This window comes from Miscanthus floridulus, chromosome 4, assembly GCF_019320115.1.
Source record: "Miscanthus floridulus cultivar M001 chromosome 4, ASM1932011v1, whole genome shotgun sequence".
Lineage (NCBI taxonomy): Eukaryota > Viridiplantae > Streptophyta > Magnoliopsida > Poales > Poaceae > Miscanthus > Miscanthus floridulus.
In genome coordinates, this window is record NC_089583.1 from 101907581 (window position 1) to 101932020 (window position 24440).

A 24440-nucleotide genomic window follows, 5' to 3' on the forward strand; every position below is an offset into this window, starting at 1 on the left:
CCAAGTGAGTGAATCGCCACAACAAGGAGTAGCTTGCTGGCAAGCAAGTGAACCTCGGTAAAAATCATTATATTTATCATTGATTCCGAGGTGATTGGTCTTCATTGTTATTCATCCTTGTGATTGATTGGTTCACTCCTCTACACGGTGGTATAACTATCTTGATCACTCTCTTTATATTATTGCAAACTAGTTGACAAGCTCTTTAGTGTAACTAGTTGTGAGAGCTTGCTTGCTTGGTTGGTGTGGCTCTTTAGTTAGCCTTTGAGAGCACACTAACATAGGGTAGTGTCATTGCTCTTATGTAAATTGACACTATCTAAACTAGAATTGTGGTAGGTGGCTTGCATTTTGAGTAGGCTAGCACAATACTTGCTTCGCCTCATAATTGTTTAACCATTTGGTTAAGTGTTGTTGTAGAATTTTTTATTAGGCTATTCATCCCCCCCCCTCTAGCCATTAGGACCTTTCACGGTGGCAGCTCCGGTGAGGCCATCGGTACCAATGTTTTCGCCTCACCCGTGCGCACCTAGGGGTACCATCAATCGCGGCTATTATGGTGGTTAGGGGAAATGGCGACGGCCATGGCGGCGCATGGCCGCGGGTTGGCCAGCTCCGGCGAGGTCCGGCCCCATAGGGCACGGCTAAGCTCGGTATGAGCTTTCAGAGGTCGCTACCATGCCAACCAAGAAAAGAGAAGGGGATGGGAAGGCCTCGGTGGTAGTTGGCCGCATGGAGCACCAACTCTGGTGAGGTCCCGTCATGGCGGCGGGGGTGGAAACGACGAATGCGCCCTTACCAAGACCCAATCGGCACGGCTGAGAGGTGGAGGAGGTAGAGGAGAACACAGCAGAGCTATGGTGAAGACGTAGTTCACGTTTTTGCGGCGGTGAGCAAGCACGAGCTCGTCGGAGTTGCTACGGCGGTTGCTGCGAAGCTACGGGCGAGCGTAGGAAGCCGAGGAAATAGAAATTGAACTGGCGAGCTGGTTGACAGGCGCGTGGGGGGTGCTCATGTCATGGCTGGCCGTGCCAGGGCATCCGTGGCGTGTGGCAGCGCGATCAAGCGACCGGTGACGCACGGCGTACACGCGGTCGTCGGACTCTGAACCTGTCGAGCACTGTAGCTCGCCATTCAGTGATCCAAACAAGCCTGATAGTGCAACATCAATGCATTAAAACGACTAAACCGTTGATCAATAGCGAAAACCGTGTACACAAAAATTGTAGCCCTACCTTCCATCTTCAACTTCTATTCAAGGGTCATAGTCTCATTCACCATGAACCAGAAGTTACATCAAGCCAAAGTTGGCTCGATCCAACTGGAATGGTATTTCTGACTTAGAAAATTTTCTAAGTATGAAATCAGCAGGGAAACCTGACTTGTGGGCCCTGTTGGAGTATGTTCTAGCCATTTTCATGAGATGGTCATATTGAGACTTTTGTTCCTTGATAAATTGGCTACAACTTTGGTAAAGGGTGCACATCCATGCAAGGTCTCTAGATTGGACTTTTGAATCAGTCAAATAGTGGCACTCTATAGGTCACCTTAAGTCAAACCTCCACCTAGAGGGCAATTTAGTCATTTTGGTCCACATGAACAATGTCCCATCAATTACCCTAAGTGTAGTTAAGGTGTATTAGGCCATAATTAACCACTCTACATAAGTGCTACACCAACTTCTAAGGATCGCATGTGATGAAACAACAAAACACTCAATTTACCCTAATGTTGCAATTCCATGTTTCACATGTTTCATGTCTTTGTTGTAATTTTAACTTGTCATATTCCTACCATGTTGCCATGTTTCAAGGTATGAGAAACTCATGTTGCATTCACATGTTGCACTACTACCATTCACAAACAATCAAGTATGAAACAAACATAATTGAGAATGTTGCATATGCATGTTTCAGTAACAATGGCATGATGAGATAGATGATGCACATATTTATGAAATGAGATGCAATTTTGTAGGAGCCAAACACCTAGGGTGTTACAGCCCTCCCCCCCTTAGAAAAAATCTCATCCTGAGATTTGGAAAGCGTACCATTTAGTATAGAAAGTCAGAAAATTTTCCTTTAGATAATCTTCCCGCTCCCATGTTGCATCCCGATCACTATGATTACTCCAAACTACCTTGTATAACTTAACTACTCACCTACGAGTCACCCTTTCTTGAGTATCCAGAACCCGCATGGGCTTCTCCTCATAAGAAAGATTAGATTTCAAGTTGATTCTCCTTGTTGCTACTCTTTCCTCGGGAATGCAAAGACACTTCTTCAGCTGAGACACATGGAATACCAGGAATATAGCTCCCATTTCACATGGTAGATCGAGTTTATAGGCTACTCTTCCACTTTTCTCGATAATTTGGTAAGGTCCAACATATCGAGGCTCAAGCTTCCTTTTGATTCGAAAACATTTTACTCCTTTCATAGGGGATACCTTTAGATAAACATGGTCACCTACTTCAAACTCAATAGGTTTTCTTCTCTTATCAGCATAGCTCTTTTGTCTAGCCTAAGCCGCAGTCATCTTCTTCTATATAGTTCGGACTTGCTCTTCAGCTTCTTTTACAAAATCAATACCATAGAATCTTCTTTCTTCGGGTTCCACCCAGTTTAAAGGAGTCCTACACTTACGGCCATAAAGAGCTTCAAAAGGAGCCATTTTGATACTCTCTTGATAACTGTTGTTATAAGAGAATTCAGCGAGAGGCAACCATTCCTCCCAAGAGCCTTTGCAAGAGATAAGACAAGCTCTAAGCATGTCTTCAAGAATTTGATTAACACGCTCAGTCTGTCCTGATGTTTACGGATGATAGGTAGAACTGCGGATTAGATGAGTGCCAAGATTCTAACGTAAGCATTCCCAAAAGCGAGCCGTGAATTGCGGTCCTCTATCTGAAACAATGGATTTGGGTACACCATGGAGACGTACCACTTGTTGAAAATAAATATCAGCATAATTGTGAGGGTGGTAGTAGACTTGATCGAAATAAAGTGAGCAGATTTGGTTAGACAATCTACGATAACCCAGATGGAATCACAACCCTTTTTGTTAGTGGGTAACCCAACAATGAAATCCATAACAATTTCTTCCTACTTCTAGATAGGAATAGAGAGTGGTTGCAATAATCTGGGCCTCATGTGAATAGCCTTGACTCTGCAACAGTTATCACACCTTGCCACATAGGCTGCGATTTCTTTCTTCATCTTGGTCCACCAATAATACAGCTTGAGATCTTGATACATTTTACTGCTACTAGGATGGATGAACAATCTAGAAGAATAGGCTTCAGCCATAATTTGATTTCTTAGTTCTTTGTCTTTGGGTACTACAAGCCTATCATTAAACTAGAGAATTCCTTTTTCATCGACCCTAAAGTGCTTGGTCTCCTGCTCTTTCATCTTTCGCTTGATGTGAAACACACCCACATCAGTCTTCTGGAGTTCGATAATTCGACTTCTAAGAGAGCAATCCACAGTGATATTGTGGAGTACTACAGGATGAAGGAGGTGTGCCAGATGAAAGCCTTCACTAACTAAGGAATTGCAATGGGCCTTTCTGCTTAAGACATCAGCAACCACATTTGCCTTGCCAGGATGGTAGTGCACTTGAAGGTTGTAGTCTTTGATTAATTCTAACCATTGTTGCTGACGCATGTTCAACTCAGGTTGAGTAAAGATGTACTTGAGACTTTTATGGTCAGTATAGATGTTGCACACATTACCTAGCAAGTAATGTCTCCAAATCTTTAGGGCATGAATAACCGCGGCTAGCTCTAAGTCATGGGTAGGATAATTGATTTCATGCTTTTGAAGATGGCGCGAAGCATAAGCAATGACTCGCCCCCCCTGCATAAGAACACACCCCAAACTAGTGTCACATGCATCACAATAGACATCAAAAGGCTTATCGATGTCAGGTTGTGCCAATACAGGAGCAGAAGTTAGTAAGGTCCGCAAAGTGTGGAAAGTCTCTTCACACTTCGGGGTCCACACAAACTTCTCATCCTTTTGAAGTAGTCAAGTCATGGGCTTGGTGATTTTAGAGAAATCTAGGATGAAACGACGATAATAGCCAGCCAAACCCAGGAAACTTCGGACTTCTGTGACCGTAGTAGGTGCCTTTCAATCTAGGACTTCTTGCACCTTAGTAGGGTCAACTGAAATTTCATCTCTAGATAATACATGACCTAGAAAAGGTACCTTGTTCAACCAGAATTCACACTTGCTGAACTTAGCATAAAGCTGGTTGTCACGTAATCGAGTTAAAACAATTCTCAGATATTCAGCATGCTCTTCTTCATTCTGAGAATATACAAGGATATCATCAATGAACACGACGATGAACTTATCCAATTCTGGCATGAATACCGAATTCATTAGGTACATAAAGTGTGCCGGAGCATTTATCAACCTAAAGGACATGATAAGATATTCGAACAAGCCATAACGAGTAGAGAAAGCTGTCTTAGGTATATCTTCAGGACGAATTTTGATCTAATGATAGCCAGACCTCAAATCGATCTTGGAGAATACCTTAGCTTTGGAGAGCTGGTCAAACAGAATATTGATGCGAGGAAGAGAGTATTTGTTCTTGATAGTAACAGCATTAAGGGGGCGATAATCCACGCACATGCACAGAGACTCGTCCTTCTTCTTCACAAAGATAGCCAGACAACCCCAAGGAGAAGAACTAGGCCAAATCAAACCTTTCTTTAATAGCTCATTCAACTGAATCTTCAGCTCAGCCAACTCATTGGGCGGCATTTAATAGGGCCTTCGAGAAATAGGAGCCATACCCAGAATGAGTTCTATCTTGAATTCTACTTCACGGTTCGGAGGTAATCCAAGCAAGTCATTAGGGAAGACATCTAGAAACTCACAGACAACCGGTATATCCTCAATGGCTTTAGCTAGGGTAGCATTGGCTGTATTGTGGATAGCGATATCACGAGGCAACTGCACTAGAAAACCCTTCTTATCCACAGGATCTCTCAACATTACCACATGGGTTGATGTATCGATCAACACTCCATTCTCGATCATCCACTTCATCCCAAGGATTACATCGATTCCTACCCTCGGCAAAACTACAAGATCTGCAAGGAACTCTCGATCCCTAATCTCAATCTTTATACCTTTAACTACTTGGTTAGTCATGATATTATTTCCAGCAGCACTAATACAATAACCACCCTTGACAACTGTAATCACATTCATCTTATGCTTAGATGCAAAAGTAGAACACACAAAGGAATGTGAAGCACCAAAATCAAAGAGCACAACTGCAGGGTGATCATTAATAAGAAACTTACCAGTAGTGACCACTTCACCAGCAGAAATTTCCTCCACAGTAGTGTAGTGAACACGCCCCTGACAGACGTTTTCTTGAGCATTCTGCTTGGGAGGATAGGGACAAGTACTAGCCCAGTGACTAGGCTTGTTACAGTTCCAACATGGCCTGTTAGCTGGTGGGACATTGGAGCTACCATGCCTAGAGGTATTCTTTAGCAAGGAAACTGTGTACCCCTTGCGGAAACTGGTTTTAGCTTGATTCTTCTTCTGAGGTGGGCGATACTGGACATTAGCATTGGGTGGACAATATTGGGTTTTGGATACCACTGGTGCCTTAGACTAAGAAGCACCTGCCTCAAAGTTTCTTTTGCAGGTCTTGGAAGCAGCATATACCTTATCATTATTCTCCTGAGTCAGGGTGTCACTGATAAACTCATTAAAGGTGACACACTTACAGTTGCCCATAGACTTCATCAGTTTAGGGGAAAGTCCCCTCTTGAAACTAGCTATCTTTTTGGCATCAGTATCAACAAACTCGGGAGCATACCTCGCTAGGTTGTTAAATGCCTGGAGGTATTCATTAAGACACTTGTTGCCTTAAGTTAGCTTCATGAACTTGGTATGCTTAATTGCCATGAGACCAGGAGAGATAAAATGTCCCATGAAAGCTACCTAGAACTGGTCCCAAACCACCTCAATGTTTGTAGGAAAGGTGGTCCTGTGATGGGTCCACTAGATGCCTACAGGGCCTTGGAGCTGGTGTCCTGCATACGAGGCCTTCATACCTTCTGTCAATCGGAGCAATCCAAACCTTTGCTCTATCGTACTCAACCATTCATCAGCTTGTAATGGTTCTTCTGCCTCTCTAAAGATAGGAGGCTTTGTGTCCATGAAGTCCTTAAAGCTGCTATACTGGTTTGGCTTAGGTCCCTAGCGGACATGTCGATCATCGTGGTTAGCCAGTTGGCGCATAGCCTCAGCTAGCATGCACTAACTTTCAACGACTGTCTGCATTAGCTCAGCTGGTGTGGGCGGTGGTGGAGGAGGTGGTTGTTCCTCATCTCCAAGGCTACGGTCACGACGAAGATTATAAGCCATCTGCAAAATGTATAGCCAATGAGCACTGACGATGTGGAAAATTTTTGTAGATGAATTGTATAATTATGCCAACTGATTCCATTGGAGAGAATGAATTTATACAATCAACAGAGGCACGATCATCCATCACAATCACACAACTCATCAAGCACATCAATTGACACATTAATGCGATAAACTTAACCAACACCGAGATCTATAGACCGCACAGACGGAAATTATCAAAGGCTCACATACGTGGAGTATAACACGTTTGATAGGTTACATCCAAGCCATAAAGGTTCCAAACTAACATCAAAGATAACATAGGGTTCGATATTACATCCCAACGATTAACTTATTACAAAGCTACTCGTTCATGCATGAGGATCAACAAAAGACTAGCTCTAGCGCATTAGCTAAGTAGTAAGCTAAACTACGCATCGTCCTTGGAGTCAGTGTCGAAGATCTCTCTTCCATCTTCATCACTAGCAGGTTCTAGCTCCTCATCTTCCTCCTCTCCAAGTGGAACATCCTCAGGTCCATTAACCTCAATGTCATCATCATCTTCAGCCATGATGACACCAGAGCCCATCTCATCCTCATCATCAGGGGGTAGGAGAGGGTGAAGCTGATTATGTAATAGGTGAACCTCCTCATGGAGATGGTTATTGTACTCTTCTACAGCTGCCAACTGCTGCTCCAGCTCAACCTGTCGTGCTCTCAATGCATTCTCTTTGTTCTAGGCTTCATTTCGCTAGTTCAGCATGTGAATCAACATGCGCTCACAGTTGTGGTGAGCAAATGTCAACCTCTGAACCTCTAGGGTTTCTTGATCCCATTCCTATGTTACTTGCTCCAAACGCTGCTGAGCCGCACTCCTCTCAGCAGTCATCCGGGCTAGCTCTGCCCTCAGCCTTTCCTCCTCAGTAGGCTCTAGACGGGGCTCACGAGGAGCTAACTGGTGACGAGGCGCCCTGCCTCCGGTGGACTTGCGAGCGGTGCGTTTCGTGCGTGCCATCTGTAGCAAAAAGTTGTAGGAACATGATGCATGCACAATCCGTACGTCCTCACAAACCTAGAAAAATTTAAAGGCTAGCGAAATATACGGTGGCATACATATGTTCTCTCATATACGGTAGTTAGTCGATCTACAATGATACATTGTTAGTGTACCTACAGCAAATTTCATTTTAGCCCAATAATTTCCCAAAAAGGCATGTAAAGTAAGTAGTAAACTAAATACTTTCGTACATACATCCCCTGATGTATATACTCTAGTATCACAGCTACCCGATAGAGATACCCATACTTAAGTACTCTCATAAATACATGATCGAACATGTAAGTATGCGAGCAACCACAACTACTCTCCCTTAGACCGACGGTTGGACGGTCATGCTCTCACAACTCCCACTTACCAGAGCGTAGAGGTATTTTGATCCATACATTACCATCCAAGCGGATGGCATCCATACAATAGCACGCCGTATGGACAATGAAACAGAAATAAGTAGGAACCCCCAAGTTAGTACTTTAATAAGCCACCTAAGAGTCCTTATTTGGGCATAAGGGATATGACCACTGGCAATACTTAGTATTTAATTTAGAATTTTTACAAATACTTTTGTTTTAAATACACAAATGACATATTTAGTGTTGAATCTTGCTCTGATGCCAGCTGTAACAGAACCAACCAAATTATAAGAATGTAAGTACAAAAATAATCACCGAAGTGATCAAATTCCTGTACTTAAGCTCCCATAATCCCGGTAGTCCGGAAATCATGAAGGATTTCAAACAACTCTCGACATACAAACCAAGACCATAGTGATTCAACACATCATTCATTACAACATTTCACAAGTGGCATTCGGATTACATCCATCAGAGTTTAAATAAAATATTACAAACCAAGTTTAAATTTGCGGAAGCAACATAGTTTAGTACATAACTTCATAGTTTGAAATACATTGCCAGATCTTAGTCATGTCCCACCAAAAGCATCTTCAGGTACGAGAACTAGGAGAGACCATGCCCAACGGTCTAGTCTTCATCCCCAGCCGGGAGAAGGCAATACTTGCAGCAACCAAAGTAGAACTGGTCATCCGCAACAGGTGGGAGATAAACCCTGAGTACGAGAAGGTACTCAGCTAGACTTACCCGTCAAAACCAGAAATAAAAGACACCAATGATCATGCAAGGCTTATGAGGTGGGCTAGCTTGACACAGTTGCATAAAAGAGCTGATGAATATAGTAACCAATTTAAACTTCGCATCAAGTTTATCATCATTTACCTGTCCACTAGATTTGCACCTGTACTAGAGTACTCACTTATTAGGAGCAAACAATATTAACCATAGCAAGTATAATAAGGCTATCATCATCATATCATCATTTTTGAACCATTATGTTATTTAGTGTATCTACTTTGGAGATAAGCCCGTCAAGTTCTCACTAACCGGGAGAGACGATGACTCGAATCGAATTACAACTCAGCTGAGGGGGTATTCCTAACTCTCACCCTGGCATACTTTGCAAGGGTAGTCGTGGGTCACCTTTGGGACAACTCAGGAACCAAATTTGTGGGTTCGATTAGTGCCAGCACTCTCAGGGATTACCCTTCTGCCAGGATAATCAGGACTTTTAAATCACCTGCCCTTGGACTCACGCCTACGGCTCCCTTTCGAGACGTACTTTATACTTATCGACTCTCGGCCTGAGGTGAGCTACTCGGCTTCGTGGTCGGTCTTCGGACCCAGCCAACTAAGAGAGAGGCATGCGTTCAACATGAATAGGAAAGGCTCCAAGATTCGGTCCTTAAGCGACACAGACGGAGTCACTACACACCGGCAAGCCTTCGTCCGGTCTTCATTTCAAATTAAGATAGGTTCTTTTCTACGATAGCAAATATAGCCAACCGTGCCACATATATATCCCTATATCTCGCAGGTGACAGGAAATCACCTGACTTCTACCATGTTTAAGCAGGGCTAAGCACTACATGAGCCTGAGCTACATAGGATTCAGGGTATCAATATCTGGACAAGGATTGGATAACCAATGCAGCAAGTGTTTGCATCCAACACCTAAACTTAATGCAACAATATATATATGTAACAATAATACTTTAACTTCATTTTAGAAATTAGGAGGCTTAATATGCTCCGAGGCTTGCCTTTCACAAAGTTGCACGGACGGTGATCCAGGCACTCAACGGTGACCTCGTCTGGCACTTCTCCCGAGGGCTACACCTCCTAAACCTCCGGTGTTGGCTGCTGCTGCTCCCCGCTCGGTTCCTCGAATTCCAACAGTGTCACTCCTTCCGGTATACCTATTGCATGCCGATGCACAAGATAAATATTATGGATGCATAAGGAATGACATGATGCTCAAGATGAATGGATCACAGTAAGTGTTTAACGAAAACATCACCGGACACTCGTTTACCGATTAAGAACAGCTCTATTCAAATCACTTTAAAACATGTATCTAACTTAACTTGACGAACAAGATCAACTTACCTAACTTGCATAACCTAAGATAAAGATGCTCATCTTCAGTTAAAGGCCTAACACCTAGGAACATTACCACAAGCTTATGAATAGTAAAGGCATACTTAAATCAACAGTTAAGGTTTCATATGCAAACGAGCAGTTTCTTAATTCAATCACAACAAGAGTTCTATAAATTCAAATGCCTTGCAAGAGGACATTCTAGAAAGCTTATGAAATTCTCTAAAATTCATTTTTAAACATCAAAACATGATTCTTACGTTAACCAAATCGAATTCAAGTAAACATAGAATCTGTCCAGAAATGGCAGGTTTACTAAATTAAATATTTAGTGATGATGCAAAAGCATACTTGGACCAAACCAAGTTTACCAACTTGTTGTGCATACCAGCGAAACTTCAGAAAGTATAGTGCCAACTTCTAAATAAATTATTTAATGTCCTTTTCTAATTTATTTAGTTAATTAGGTGATTAAAGCAACATATAGTAAAACTATACAGAAAAATCTACAAAAATTACAGTAGCTACCTCATGCTTCACATAGACTACCATAAAAATTTCAAAGCAATTCGACAAGCAGAACTTGCTGTATCAAAAATAACAGATGGTAGGGCTATTTCTAGTATAATTAGGAAATCCTATTGAAAAGTGTCAAGCAATAGATTTCACATTTTTCCTAGTGTCATTCTAGCATAAGAATAGCATTCACCAATTTTTACCTTTACTGGATCTATAGAAAAATTATAAAAATTCACACAAGATCCATCCATGCAACCAAGAGAATTACCTAACTCCTACATACAGTGTCCAAAATATATGAAAATTTAACTACAAGCTATTCATGATATGAGCAGTACACCATAAAAATTTCATGCCATTTGAAGCTACACAAAAAAGATATAATTACCCCTATTTCCCACATGATTAAAAGAGATAATTAGCAACTCTATTTTTCATAACAGAACATGGCATAAATTATATTTTTAATATAAACTAGAAATTACCAGGAACTCAACAAAATTAGAACCACATCATTTGGATCTACCAACCAAGAGATATACATTTTTGAATATGTACTCAAATCTGTGAAAAAGAATAAAACAAAATAAAATGGAAAAACCTAATCAGCTACTGCTGGGTCGGCCCAGAAAGACATGGTGGCCCGCGACGCGCGCGCGTCAGCGCTCAGCGCGGCCTAGAAACGGCGCGGCCCACGGCGGCTCCCGCCTGCGCACAGCTGCTGACGAGCGGGCCCCACAAGTCAGAGAGACAGACAGGGGAGGAAGAAGAACGACGGCGTAGCTCGTCGCCGGTGGCAGCTCCGGTGAGGCCATCGGTACCAACGTTTTCGCCTCACCCGTGCGCACCTAGGGGTACCATCAATCATGGCTATTACGGTGGTTAGGGGAAATGGCGACGGCCATGGCGGCACACGGCCATGGGTTGGCCAGCTCCGGCGAGGTCCAGCCCCGTAGGGCGTGGCTAAGCTTGGTACGAGCTTCCGGAGGTCGCTACCATGCCAACCAAGCAAAGAGAAGGGGATGGGAAGGCCTCGGTGGTAGTTGGCCGCGTGGAGCGCCAACTCCAGCGAGGTCCCGTCATGGCGACGGGGGTGGAAACGACGAATGCGCCCTTACCATGACCCAATCGGCACGGCTAAGAGGTGGAGGAGGTAGAGGAGAACACGACGGAGCTGTGGTGAAGACGTAGTTCGCGTTTTTGTAGCGGCGAGCAAGCACGAGCTCGTCGGAGTTGCTGCGGCGGTTGCTGCAGAGCTACGGGCGAGCGAAGGAAGCCGAGGAAATAGAAATTGAACTGGCGAGCTGGTTGACAGGCGCGTGGGGGGTGCTCATGTCGTGGCCGGCTGTGCCAGGGCGTCCACGACGCGTGGCAGCGCGATCAGGCGACCAGCGACGGGCGGCGTACACATGGCCGTCAGACTATGAACCTGTCGAGCACTGTAGCTCGCCATTCAGTGATCTAAACAAGCCTGACAGTGCAACATCAACGCATTAAAACGACTAAACCGTTGATCAATAGCAAAAATCGTGTACACGAAAATTGTAGCCCTACCTTCCATCTTCAACTTCTATTCAAGGATCATAGTCTAATTCACCACGAACCAGAAGTTACATCAAGCCAAAGTTGGCTCGATCCAACTAGAATGGTATTTCTGACTTAGAAAATTTTCTAAGTATGAAATTAGCAGGGAAACATGACCTGTGGGCCCTGTTGGAGTATGTTCTAGCCATTTTCATGAGATGGTCATATTGAGACTTTTGTTCCTTGATAAATTGGCTACAACTTTGGTAAAGGGTGCACATCCATGCAAGGTCTCTAGATTGGACTTTTGAATCAGTCAAACAGTGGCACTCTATAGGTCACCTTAAGTCAAACCTCCACCTAGAGGGCAATTTAGTCATTTTGGTCCACATGAACAATGTCCCATCAATTACCCTAAGTGTAGTTAAGGTGTATTAGGCCATAATTAACCACTCTACATAAGTGCTATACCAACTTCTAAGGATCGCATGTGATGAAACAACAAAACACTCAATTTACCCTAATGTTGCAATTCCATGTTTCACATGTTTCATGTCTTTGTTGTAATTTTAACTTGTCATATTCCTACCATGTTGCCATGTTTCAAGGTATGAGAAACTCATGTTGCATTCACATGTTGCACTACTACCATTCACAAACAATCAAGTATGAAACAAACATAATTGAGAATGTTGCATATGCATGTTTCAGTAACAATGGCATGATGAGATAGATGATGCACATATTTATGAAATGAGATGCAATTTTGTAGGAGCCAAACACCTAGGGTGTTACATATCTGACGATGAAGCACGAGCGACGAATAGTCTTGTCAACTGGTCGGTGGCGAAGTGAGCATTAGTAGAAGCGACTGGCGAATAGTCCGATCAATTGGTCGACGACGAAGTCCATGAACCTAGCGGTCCGACCAGTTGATCAGTGGAGAAGTCCGAGCACCAGGTGGTCCGATCACCTAGATGATGATCCTGCAATATAAATATCGGGTAGTACATGACGTAAAAATATATGAACTCTAGAGAAAAATCAGCAATGACGATGAAATAATGTTTGTATCTCGGCGATCAGTTGGTGTGAAGATGTATTTATATTTAATACAAACAACCCGATCAGTTAGTGTGTACATGAGTCTCCAGCCCTAGCTAGCCTGTTAATCATAACGCGGAGCGCGGAGCCCGTGTGCGTGTAGGAATAACAAAGCGTCGCTAAGGAGCCGTTGCTGACCACCCATAACGCAGAGGGTAGACGCTCGTGCACGTGTAGGGAGAAGCCAGAGACAGGGCCGTCTCTGGGAACATCCGAGCATCAACATGACTGTTCGGGGGTTCGGAAAATCGTTTGGAGAGCAAACATGGAGAAAACAGCTCGGAGAAATATTACGGTGATATACGAAGATTGAAGAATATTTAGAAAAATATTAAAGTATGACTTAGCTACGACATATGACATTATCTGATCGGCGACGCGGGCAGCTCGCTTTCTTCCTTGGATGGCTCAACGAGCCGTGCTTGGAGTCGGATCCCAAAAGTACAAACGAGTGGGCAAGGAAATTATTTTCGTATGCCGTGTATGCATGTTTACATGCAAATTTGCATCCGTACGTCTCCTGTTTGCTGGTTAGTGCATGAAATCTTTGATGGAGATCTTGTCGTCGTATCCTAATTTGGTTTGTATGCTTCTCGTATGTACGTGAGGCATGTACAAGGTCCGATTGACTTCGTTGAGGCTTTGATGGTCTGACACGTAGATGGATTTCTTCCGGCTTTGCATCTAGAAGTCGGAGTCGAACTCGGTGGAGCGGATACAGCATAGGCTCGTGAGCACAAGTCAGAGTCGAACTTGGCTCCACGCGAGCCTGAGCCAACACGTGATGCACCTGGCTTCATCTTCAACTTCGAGGATAGCAAACTGACTAGAGGGTGTTTGGTTTCTACGTGTCCTCCTAAAATTTTTGTCATATCGAATATTTAGACACATGTATGGAGTATTAAATATAGATTAATTACGAAACTAATTACACAACTTACGACTAATTTATGAGACGAATCTTTTAAGCCTAATTAGTCCATGATTTGACGACGTGTTACTACAGTAAACATATGCTAATGATAGATTAATTAGGCTTAAAAAATCGTCTCGCAAATTAGCATCTATCTATGTAATTGGTTTTATAATTAATCTATATTTAATGCTCTTTATTAGTATCTAAACATTCGATGCGACATGAATTTTAGGAACGACTAAAGAACCAAACACCCCCTACATCGGTAGAAAATAGTAGATGCCCTTGGCGACAACGGCGCGAAGGACAGAGATTCAATCTCGTGCCTGTTCCAGATGCTGAGTTGCCCCCGGATGACGTTGATCTTGAGGTACGCCATCTGGTTTGTCATAGATCAGCACGCACACCTCTACCTGGCGCATCAACTGTCGACAAAAGATAATCGGCAGTCCTCCGAGGAGTATTCCACGAAGATAGATTGATCGGTGGAGGTGCGTGTGATGGGAACCGGATGGTGACACAAGGTGCAGAGACAACGATTTAGACATGTTCGGGCCGTCTGATCGACGTAATACCCTACGTCATGTGCCTTTGTTGTATTGCATTGAGATGTATAGGGTTACAAGAAAAGTATCATATTTGGTACTATACAATATCTTACGGTGTATGTCGATCAGTGCTATGCACGCCTTGATCTTGTGGGTGAGCCACCTCTGACGATGCGACCCATGTCTTATCTTGTGGATACCGGGACCATACCCCACAGCCCGCCTCTGTTAATGGGTTATTAATGGATGCAGACGTCCTATGTCGGCCGCCTCCGTTAACCATTAACAGAGGCGGCCGCTTAGCTGCGGGAGCTACTACCGATTAACGGAGGCGGTACCCTATTATGCCCGCCTCCATTAATTCCTGATAGTGTATCGTAAAATCATTTATGTAGTAATGATTATATGTCCCCTTATTACAATGTAGAGCATGTTTGCTAATATATAACAATATTAAATTTCAGGTTTCAGCAAGACTAAGCTAATAATAAGCTTAAACTTCTGGTCGTTACATCCAGAAGCATACTAATTATGCAAGCAAAATCTTCTCACCACGTCTATCATAAACATCACATTCCACGGAAGCATTAGCCTGAAAGGTAGTGTGGAGCTCGTGTCATTTTTCATTATCTAGTGGCACAGTTAGGTGCACGTGGTCCAGTTGAATGGTCATTCTCTTTAGCATTGGCGCGGATCGGAATAGAAGCTTCAGTAAATCAATTTCATGATGTTCATAGTAGGGACAAAAATTTTATGTCTTTTTTATTGACAGGAGGAGCGGCAATTTGTTGGCCCATTTGGCAAACAAGGAATGGAGTTGTTTTTGACAATGTTGACACAAAACTCTTCTACAGGTTATTTTTAGGAGAACACATTGGCTTCATTTCTAGGCCAAGTTGCAGCGGTGTGAGGCATTGAAAAGTTGGTGGCAGAGGCTTGCTGCAAGCTGAAGAATGCAACAATGTGTTTCTTCACGTCCTAGGGATGGCCTTTTATTTGCAGAATTGTGTTTTGAGCCGGTTTTGTTTTGTAAGCTTGTTCCTATCACCGTGGAGTGATTTTTGTAATAAGGTGATCTGATTCCTCTTCTTTCGGAATGAAGCTAGATGTTCTTTTCATTATCCCATAAGGAAATGACAATCAGAGAAAATGAATTTTTTCTATGCACTATGGTAAAACACGGAATTTAGCCCTATTTGTTTTGTCTTAAAACCAAGGTATTGGGAGGGATTGATGAGGATTAAATCTCCTATAAGTCAAAATCCCCCCAATCCCCTCGATTCCCATGGTTTAGGGATGAAACGAACAAGGTCTTCCTGTGCCCAAACCAATAGGAAATAGGAAAATTCAATCCGTGGGTAGCAATGACTAAAATGAGTAACCAACTTGGGCCTGGGCCGCCATGGCCTTTCAACCAGCCCTCTGTACCTAACCCTAGTGCCACTCTCCCATGACCTTCCTTGTCAAGCCACTCGCAAATCGTCTCCTTTCCATTTCATTGGCTGCTTGTAGGGGCCGCCACCGCCGCTAGGCCAACAACCTCCCTTGTCATCCCTAGAAACCCTACAGCCACCAAATCATCCCTCCTCTCCTCTCCTACCCCCTCCACTTCCCAAACAATCGAGATCTAGAGATTGCTGGAGTTGGAGTCGCGGGAGTAGAAGAGGTCCTCAACAGAGAAGGGAGATCGTTTGAGTTGGATCAAAAGTTGGACTTCATTCTTACTTTTCCTCTATTGATGTTATTATTTCCTTCTCAGCCTAGTTTTATTTGACTTTTGGATTTACTTCTTTCCGAAATCCCATTTTCTTTCCAAATCGAGGACTCTCGAGTTAAGCTTAAATCAAGAGGCATCTAGGTTTAGGTTTTCCCCAAAAATCTTCGACAATAACCGTAGATCAATATACCATCGAGGTTGGAGTTGTCGATGGAGAAGAAGCACCCATCGCTACAGGAAAAAAAAGAAAAGCTCGGTGGAGGTGGATAGACCTGAGCAAATTGAGCCCGGCTCAGCCCGATCCAAGCTCATCGGGTTTTGGGTCCTGCCCACGAGCCTCAGTGGACAGGGCCTGGGCATAGACCCCGCTGCACAGAAAACTTTTTCTTGGCGCAAGCCCGGCCTGAAATATTTATTTTAACTATTTTACATTATAAATTGCGCGGCCAACCCACCTAGAGCTAGGCCTTGCCCGAGCCTGACATAAAAAGTCTAGTCAACTCGTCCAGAGGATGGTCGTGGGCGGGATTTGTTTGGCCTGATGAAACAGCCATGCTTTTTTTTGGCCCGGCCCGAGGCCGATCTAGCCCACAAAATGCTCAGGTGTAGAGGTGGAGCTATATGAGGCAATTCTAAAAAAAAGCTATATGAGGTTTGACTTCATTCTTACTTCTCTATTAATCTTCTTACTTCCATGCAATTCTCATTGGCATCGATTTCTGGATCTGCTTCTTTCATCAAGTCATTTTGTTTCCAAATCAACGGACTCTCTTATTAAGTTTAAGTCAAAAGGCCTCTTCATTTACATTTTATTATCTTATTTGTGTTTTCAAAAATATCTGTAGGTAAAATGAGGTTCGGGCCTTCCATAATGAGTGTTATCTTGAAGATTCTATAGTTGGGTTTGTCAAGAACGTGAGATGGCGCCTCAATGAGTTGAAGTTGGAGATGGGCCCGAGCATAGGGTTGGAGTGGAGCGGCAGAGACGGCAAGCACCACATCCTGTCCCTCTACATAGACAACGTCTTGGTTTGTTCCGATCCCTTTGCTGCAGAACTTCCTTCCCTTCAATGATGATGACTCATTAACACTCCACCAAAAATGATACTTATGTCTACATATGCTGCGATGCAAATGAAATCACTTTGCAGGTTATTCCACTCGTGGAGCGGAGCTTCGAGCAGGAAGTAGCACGGCTTTCGGGGACCCTCACACACTTCTCAGCCTTGGAGCTGCATCTCCGAACAGATGGGCATGTTTTTGGAGCGCTTGTGCTGCAACTGCTCCAGATTAGAACCGCCATACAAAGGCTTAAGGTCGTCCTACTCAGAGTGGTAATGATTCTATTGTCTTCACCTGTCTCACGCATCGTTTCCATTCACTCCACATTTCTTAGATCCTCAAATATATATATATGAAGCGTCAGTGATGTAACATATATACTTTCATGCTTTCCAGGATTCAGAATGTTGGGAGCACTGTGACTGTAATTTTGCTAGCAACCGGAGAAATGAACTGATCTCTTTACCTCATTTGGAGGTGGCAGAATTTGAAGGCTTCCGTGGACATGATTACGAGATGGATTTCCTTAAACTTCTATTTGGATCTGCGACAAGCCTAAAGACGATGATCGTTCAACATTTCAACAAGGTTTCAATAGTTAGGGGAGCATGCCAGAAACTCCACAACATGTTTTCAGCAAATGCTTGTGTAAGCTTCTCCTTTTCATGAAGGACCTAATGAGGGGGATTCTGACTAGCCATTACTATGCACCTAGCACTGTAATAAGAAGTGTCGTCTTTATGTGTTTTTGTCTGGCCTGAGTGTAACAAGAAGACAGAAGTGTTGTCTATCTTCAAGTAGTGTCGTGTCTTGTCGTAGTAGTTGTTTAGGTGTGTACTTGGTTTGGGCCACCCCATATGGGAAGAGACTTTTCCCTGTATGCCCTTATAAAAGATCGTAATCCCCTGTGTGCCTCTGAAAAAATTCAGCGGTCTTCAGCGCCACTACTCCAACTTTTTCGTGTCATCCATGCCACTTCCGTCAGTTTGGGCTCTAACGCCGTTAAACTGTAGGTGTGAAAAGACGAAAATGCCCTTAAGTTCAAATATGTTATTAATTTTTTTTGAGCATCTTAACGACTTCAAATGAAAAAACTCAAAACTAGAAAGTTGTAGATCTCGTCGAGATCTATAATTTTCATATAATTTTTTTTTTCATTTAATTTCGCAAAAAAAATATGATTTGATATGATTAATATATCTTAGAAAAATCATATTATTTTTTTTGCGAAATTAAATGAAAAAAATTTATATGAAAATTATAGATCTCGACGAGATCTACAACTTTCTAGTTTTGAGTTTTTTCATTTGAAGTCGTTAAGGTGCTCAAAAAAAATTAATAACATATTTGAACTTAAGGGCATTTTCGTCTTTTCACACCTGCAGTTTAACGGCGTTAGAGCTCAAACTGACGGAAGTGGCATGGATGACACGAAAAAGTTGGAGTAGTGGCGCTGAAGACCGCTGAATTTTTTCAGAGGCACACAGAGGATTACGATCTTTTATAAAGGCACACAGGGAAAAGTCTCATATGGGAACCGTATAGGCCTTTCGTCCTGTATCTCTGTTGTCCTGCCTTTTGTGTGGATTTTTTTTTAATTTTAATCCTTTTTTAATATAATTTTAAATCTAACACCGTCGATTTTTTTAAAACTAACACTTTTGGCCGCGCCTATTGCTCTGGCGCGGCCAAATGCCTGTGCCGCGACATGCATGGTGGCGCGGCACAGGGCTGACGTGGTGTGGGCTGGCCCGGGGGCCAATGACGTGGCGGGTCTTGTCGCGCCACTGACCCTGGCGCGGCAGTGCCGCGCCCTGATCCGTGGCGCGGCTGGACCAGATATATACCGCGTGCGAGGCCGCCCGCCCGCCCGCACCCCTGCCCTGCCCGCCCGCCCGAACGCCGCCGCCACCGCCAGCGCCCTGCCTGCGGCCGCACGCGCCCGCCCAGCCTCGCCTCGCCCCGCCCGCGCCCGCACGGCCCGGCCTCGGCCGCTCGCCCACGCCGTGCCTGGCCCCTCCCGCCGCGCAGCACCCTAGCCGGCCACGCCACGAACACCGGCGCGTCAAAGCCGCCCGCTCCTAAGGTACATCCCTCTCGATTTTATATTTTTTTATTATTATCTAGTATAGTTAGTATTTTTTGTATCCCTACGGTACCCCCACGTGCCCTCGCAATCCTCGAGCGGCCGGCGCAGAAGCAAAAGAGTTGATGGTGGTCTGCTAGTACTAGCATTTTTAGGAGCATGTAGGGACATCGAGGCTATTTTCATTGACTATTAATGTCTTTGACCAAATTTATATAATAGCGTACTAATATTTATGATACATAATATGTACTATTACATTAAGCATGGAGTATACTTTCGTAATAAACTTATTAGGAGATAGAAATATTGATACCGTTTTTTTAGTTTTGATCAAACTTAAACATATTTGACTACTCGAAAAGCAAGATGTGTATTTATTTTGAGACGGAGAGATTACTTGTAATTTTAGAACCAAAGTTTTATATGGATTGATTATGTATTTATTATCTAGTATAGTTAGGATTTTGAGTTTAGAGATTTAGGCTAGTTAGGTTAGTGAATTTGTTTGTGAACTTACTAATGTTAACTTGAATTTTGTTAATTTGAATACTCTAACGTTTTGTTTATCAATTTATAACAGGATGACCCCTCCCACGCAGCACCCGTTGTATCCTATTCTGGAGGTGGAGTACGACGACTAGCACCGAGCACACATCTTGAGTGACAACGACGCAGAGGTGTCCTTGCCTCCTTTGAGGCCCCACACTCACACCAGGGCGCATCAGTGGGACGAGCGTTATACGCCGTACATACGGCGTGCTGGCTTCCTCGAGCTTGTCCGTGTTGTCAACCACGGTCTTCCGCCCCTTGACCCAGTACTACTTACTACAGTTGTAGACAAGTGCGAGTGCATTCTTTATACGTAAACTTTCTTGTAACAAATTGGAGGCAACTAATAGTCGTTCTATTCTTATAACAGGTGGAGGCCTGAGACCCACACGTTCCACCTACCTTGTGGCGAGATGACCTTGATGTTGTAGGACGTGAAGGCTATTTTAGGCCTTCGGTTGGGGGGACTTTCAGTGACAGGGATAGTTGACAACGATCACTGTAGGGAATTGGTGGCTCAGTTTACTGGTTTTCTTCCACTGAACGACGATGCTTCCAAGAAAAATAAGTGAGTAATTCAAGCCTATTTAATACTTGCATTGCTTTACAGCTGGCATCGCGTCTCATTTTCTTTGATCAATTACAGGAAAAGTTTCGGTGTTTCGTCGTCCTGGATCACAGAGCGCTTTGAGTACTTGGACCCACAAGCTGAGGAGGCACAGATCGACAGGTTCGCTCGAGTGTGGCTCTGGCACTTTCTTGGTGCTTTCCTCTTCCCAGACGCCTCGGGGTAACACCATCAGCTGGATCTTTCTTGACATACTTCGCCAGCCATGGGAGAACATAGCGGGGTACAGCTGGGGTAGCGCAGTCCTAGCATTGACGTATCGATAACTATGCGTTGCCTGCCGTCGCACCTCAGGACATGCAAACCTGGGGGGTTGCTCCTACCTACTCTGGGTTTAATGTTGGGAACGATTGCCCGTTGGGATTCTCCGGACAATTATGAAATTTTAGGTGTTTTGGTGTCCTTGGGATTCTCCGGAGTTCTAGGACTATCTGAGTCCTATCACTAGGGACGAGTCACACGAGTATCGCTGCGATGTCCCTCTTTATTTTCTTCCATGTGATCGAGATTCACTTACCCATCCAGGTCTGCAGACAGTTTGGAAAAATGACAGGCTGCCCACCACCGCTTTACTCCACCAATTAAGTATTGCACGGGTACGTTATCGATTAATAACAATGCTACAATTCAGAGGTGTGTTTGGTACAACTAATATCGTTTTGTTGCAGGTTTGACCGCAGAAAGAGGTACAAGACCAAGTATTGGCGTGTGACACACAGCTCGTACATCCATTTATGGCAGACCAGGGTACCACATGCGGTCCTTGCGGGTCCTCCACACGACTAGCACACCTTCGACGAGTACCTGCGGTGGCTTCACAGGTCTACGAGGACACATATCAAGCCCCCGTACACTGACGTGGCGATTGACGAGGACTCGGAAGAAGATGTCATCGAAGATGTGTACGACGTTACCACTAGGGAGGACACACAGCTACAGAGAGCCCCGCTTCAAAGATACGTGGTAAGATACTTGAATGGTACAATTTGTTATCCTTTTGGTATTAAGTATGTGTACTAAAACTGTCCAACCGTGTTTCTGTACCCAGGCGATACAATTGTTAAGGCTGTCCAACGAAGCAGCGTTCCGGCTTCACGAGTCTAGAGGGCAAGGGCCAGGCGTTCTCGCGGCTTTTGTGGAGGTAAACATAAACTTGTCCGTTTTGAAAATATTTCTTTAGTGTATATGCGTTTGGGTAATGAACTAACTTTAACGTCTATTTATGCAGAAGGTGAAGAAGAGCTGCAGGAAGCTAGCTCAGAAGTTGAGCTGCATGGACACTCCTTATGAGGAACCGCCACTCCCCGCGCGGTCGGGTGGCACGTCTTCAGCCTCTTTGAGGACACCAGCCGGCTCTTCTCAGCCGATGACGTAGGGTGCCACTTTCGCGGTGCGTACACCACCACATCATAGCGCTAGGACAGCACGGCCAGTGGAACGAATGGCCGCAGGATGAGATCGGCATGTCTCAGCTAGGTGGTGCCCCGTTTGGCACCCAAGGAGCCTCACATGTACTAACAAAGATAGTTTGTTTCAATACGTAGGCTCCATGAACTAACGATCATAAAGAATTATAAGTAATCGTGCGTGTCATATACCTGCAGGGTACGAGCCATACGCACCGTCGATGCGACCATACCGACGTTGGCTACACTCCCAATGTGTTGCTAACAAATTCGAAGAGACAGAGGCGTCTGAGGGATCCTTACACTCCTGGGTCTTAGTTTGTTAGGTCAAACGAATATTGGCATCCGAAACTTGCGGGGTTATTTGGTTATGTTATGTCAAACTTATGTCAAAACAATGAATATGTTATGTGGCAGCTTGTCAACTTGCTTCTTATTCGTTTCTTTGAGTCGCGGCAGCACTGCCGGCGAGATTAAGTACCCTGCGTTCGGGAACCGGCAGTCCCGTCGTATCTGGACGCCGGTGGCAATTTTTCGTAATTGTTTAGTTAAAATGGTGCATAACCGTATTATGAAAGACGAAAAACTAATCATTGGCTTATCAAATTCTCTATTCGGCCATGAAAAAAACTTAACAAAATACGGGCGCGACGCGTTTCGATTCTACCATCCAGGTAGCCCGGGCCGGCGGCAGGCGCAGCGGCTAGGTGGTGTGGCTGTTTGTGCGGTATATCTGGTCCAGCCGCGCCACGCAACAGGGCGCGGCAAGACCCGCCACGTCATCGGCCCCCCAGGCTGGCCCACGCCACGTCAGCCCTGTGCCGCGCCACCATGCATGGCGCGCCACCATGCATGGCGCGGCACAGGCATTTGGCCACGCCAGGGCAATAGGCGCGGCCAAAAGTGTTAGTTTTAAAAAAAAACCGACAATGTTAAATTTAAAATTATATTCAAAAAAGGGTTAAAATAAAAAAAAAATCTTTGTGTGAGGGCCGGGTTGTGGCATGTGAACTTCGTTGAGTGTTGTACTCCACCCCGTAGCCTTGAGCAAGTCCTCGATGACTTCGGGTTTAAGTCTTGGGACCCAATCGTTTTGCTGAGCCTTGCAGTTTTAATTGTTGATTTTAACTGTCAGCTGAAAATTCTGTCATCTTTTGTTGGATTGTTCTAATTCTAAATGATGCAGCTAAACGAGCTACCATAAGAAATCTGATCATGTCATGGGGGGCGACTGTAGTATGATTGCACAAAGATTTTCAAATGGGAAAGTGAAATCTTGATGGAGACCATGGGCCCACATTTTATCAAAAATTCCACCTATTTAGGTCATGTTTGGATCTCCTAAGAAAAATGAGAATAAGGTAAAAAAATAAGAACCAGATCCAAACACTTGGATTCTAGAATGGGAATCTAGAATCCAACTATGTATCCTAAACACCTGTTATTTTCATGGCAATAATCAATATATGAATGAGATCCAAACACCTGTTATTTTTTTAATCCAGAATCTCACTACGAGAATGAGATCCAAACAGCCCCTTAACCGTGCAGGGGTGTCCTGTGGCATTTTTTTTTTGGCTGTGAAGGAGAATTTTTTTATTTATACAACCAAAGTCCCAAACCCAATATACTATTTCAGTAGATATTACTATGCGAGCCAACGATATTTCTTGGTCCTTGACTGGGGTTTATGAACCACAGTGCCACAGAGAAGAGAGACTTTCTCATGGAACTTTTATCCTTGAAGCAATCAATGTCGGCCTACCTGTTGCTCGGGGACTTTGATCTCATTCAAAATCTAGCAGATAAAAAATAATGACAGGCTTGACCTTAGTATGGTGAACAGTTGCAAACAAACGATCTTCGGCCTGAAACTGCTAGAAATTGAACTAAGGGGGCAAGTTTACTTGGTCAATGAACAACCTTGTCCTACAATGACTACGATTGATTGTTTTTTCTGTACCCTTGAATGGCAAGAGCACTTCCCCTCGGTAGACCTTCGGGCATTAACAACAATAATCTCTGATCATGCACCGATCATCCTTCAAAGTTAGTTTGGACACTCAAATTCCCTGGAATTCCAGACTTTCCTATGGTGAACAATTCATGGGAAAATCCCATTGGGATTTCAAACTTTTCCTAGGGTGAGCAATACATGGGGGGTGATTTGAATAAGCCATTTAGTTTTCCATCTTCTTGCTTCCAAATTTGGCTTTATGGAGATTTATCCTTCAATTTACCATAGTTTCAGGGTTGACTCTTTTCGGGTACTCCTCCGGGATTCTTGAAACAGTTAAAGGGGCATGGGAACAATCAGTGGACATAAACGATGCCTTACTACATTTGCATATCAAACTAGGTCGTACGGCTAAGGCAATCAGGATTTGAAAGAGGATGTAAGTTTTTTTTTCACTTCCCCTATATTTCAGGTGTCTGAATTTTAAGATGATTTCATGCAACACTCTTGTACAACCAACTA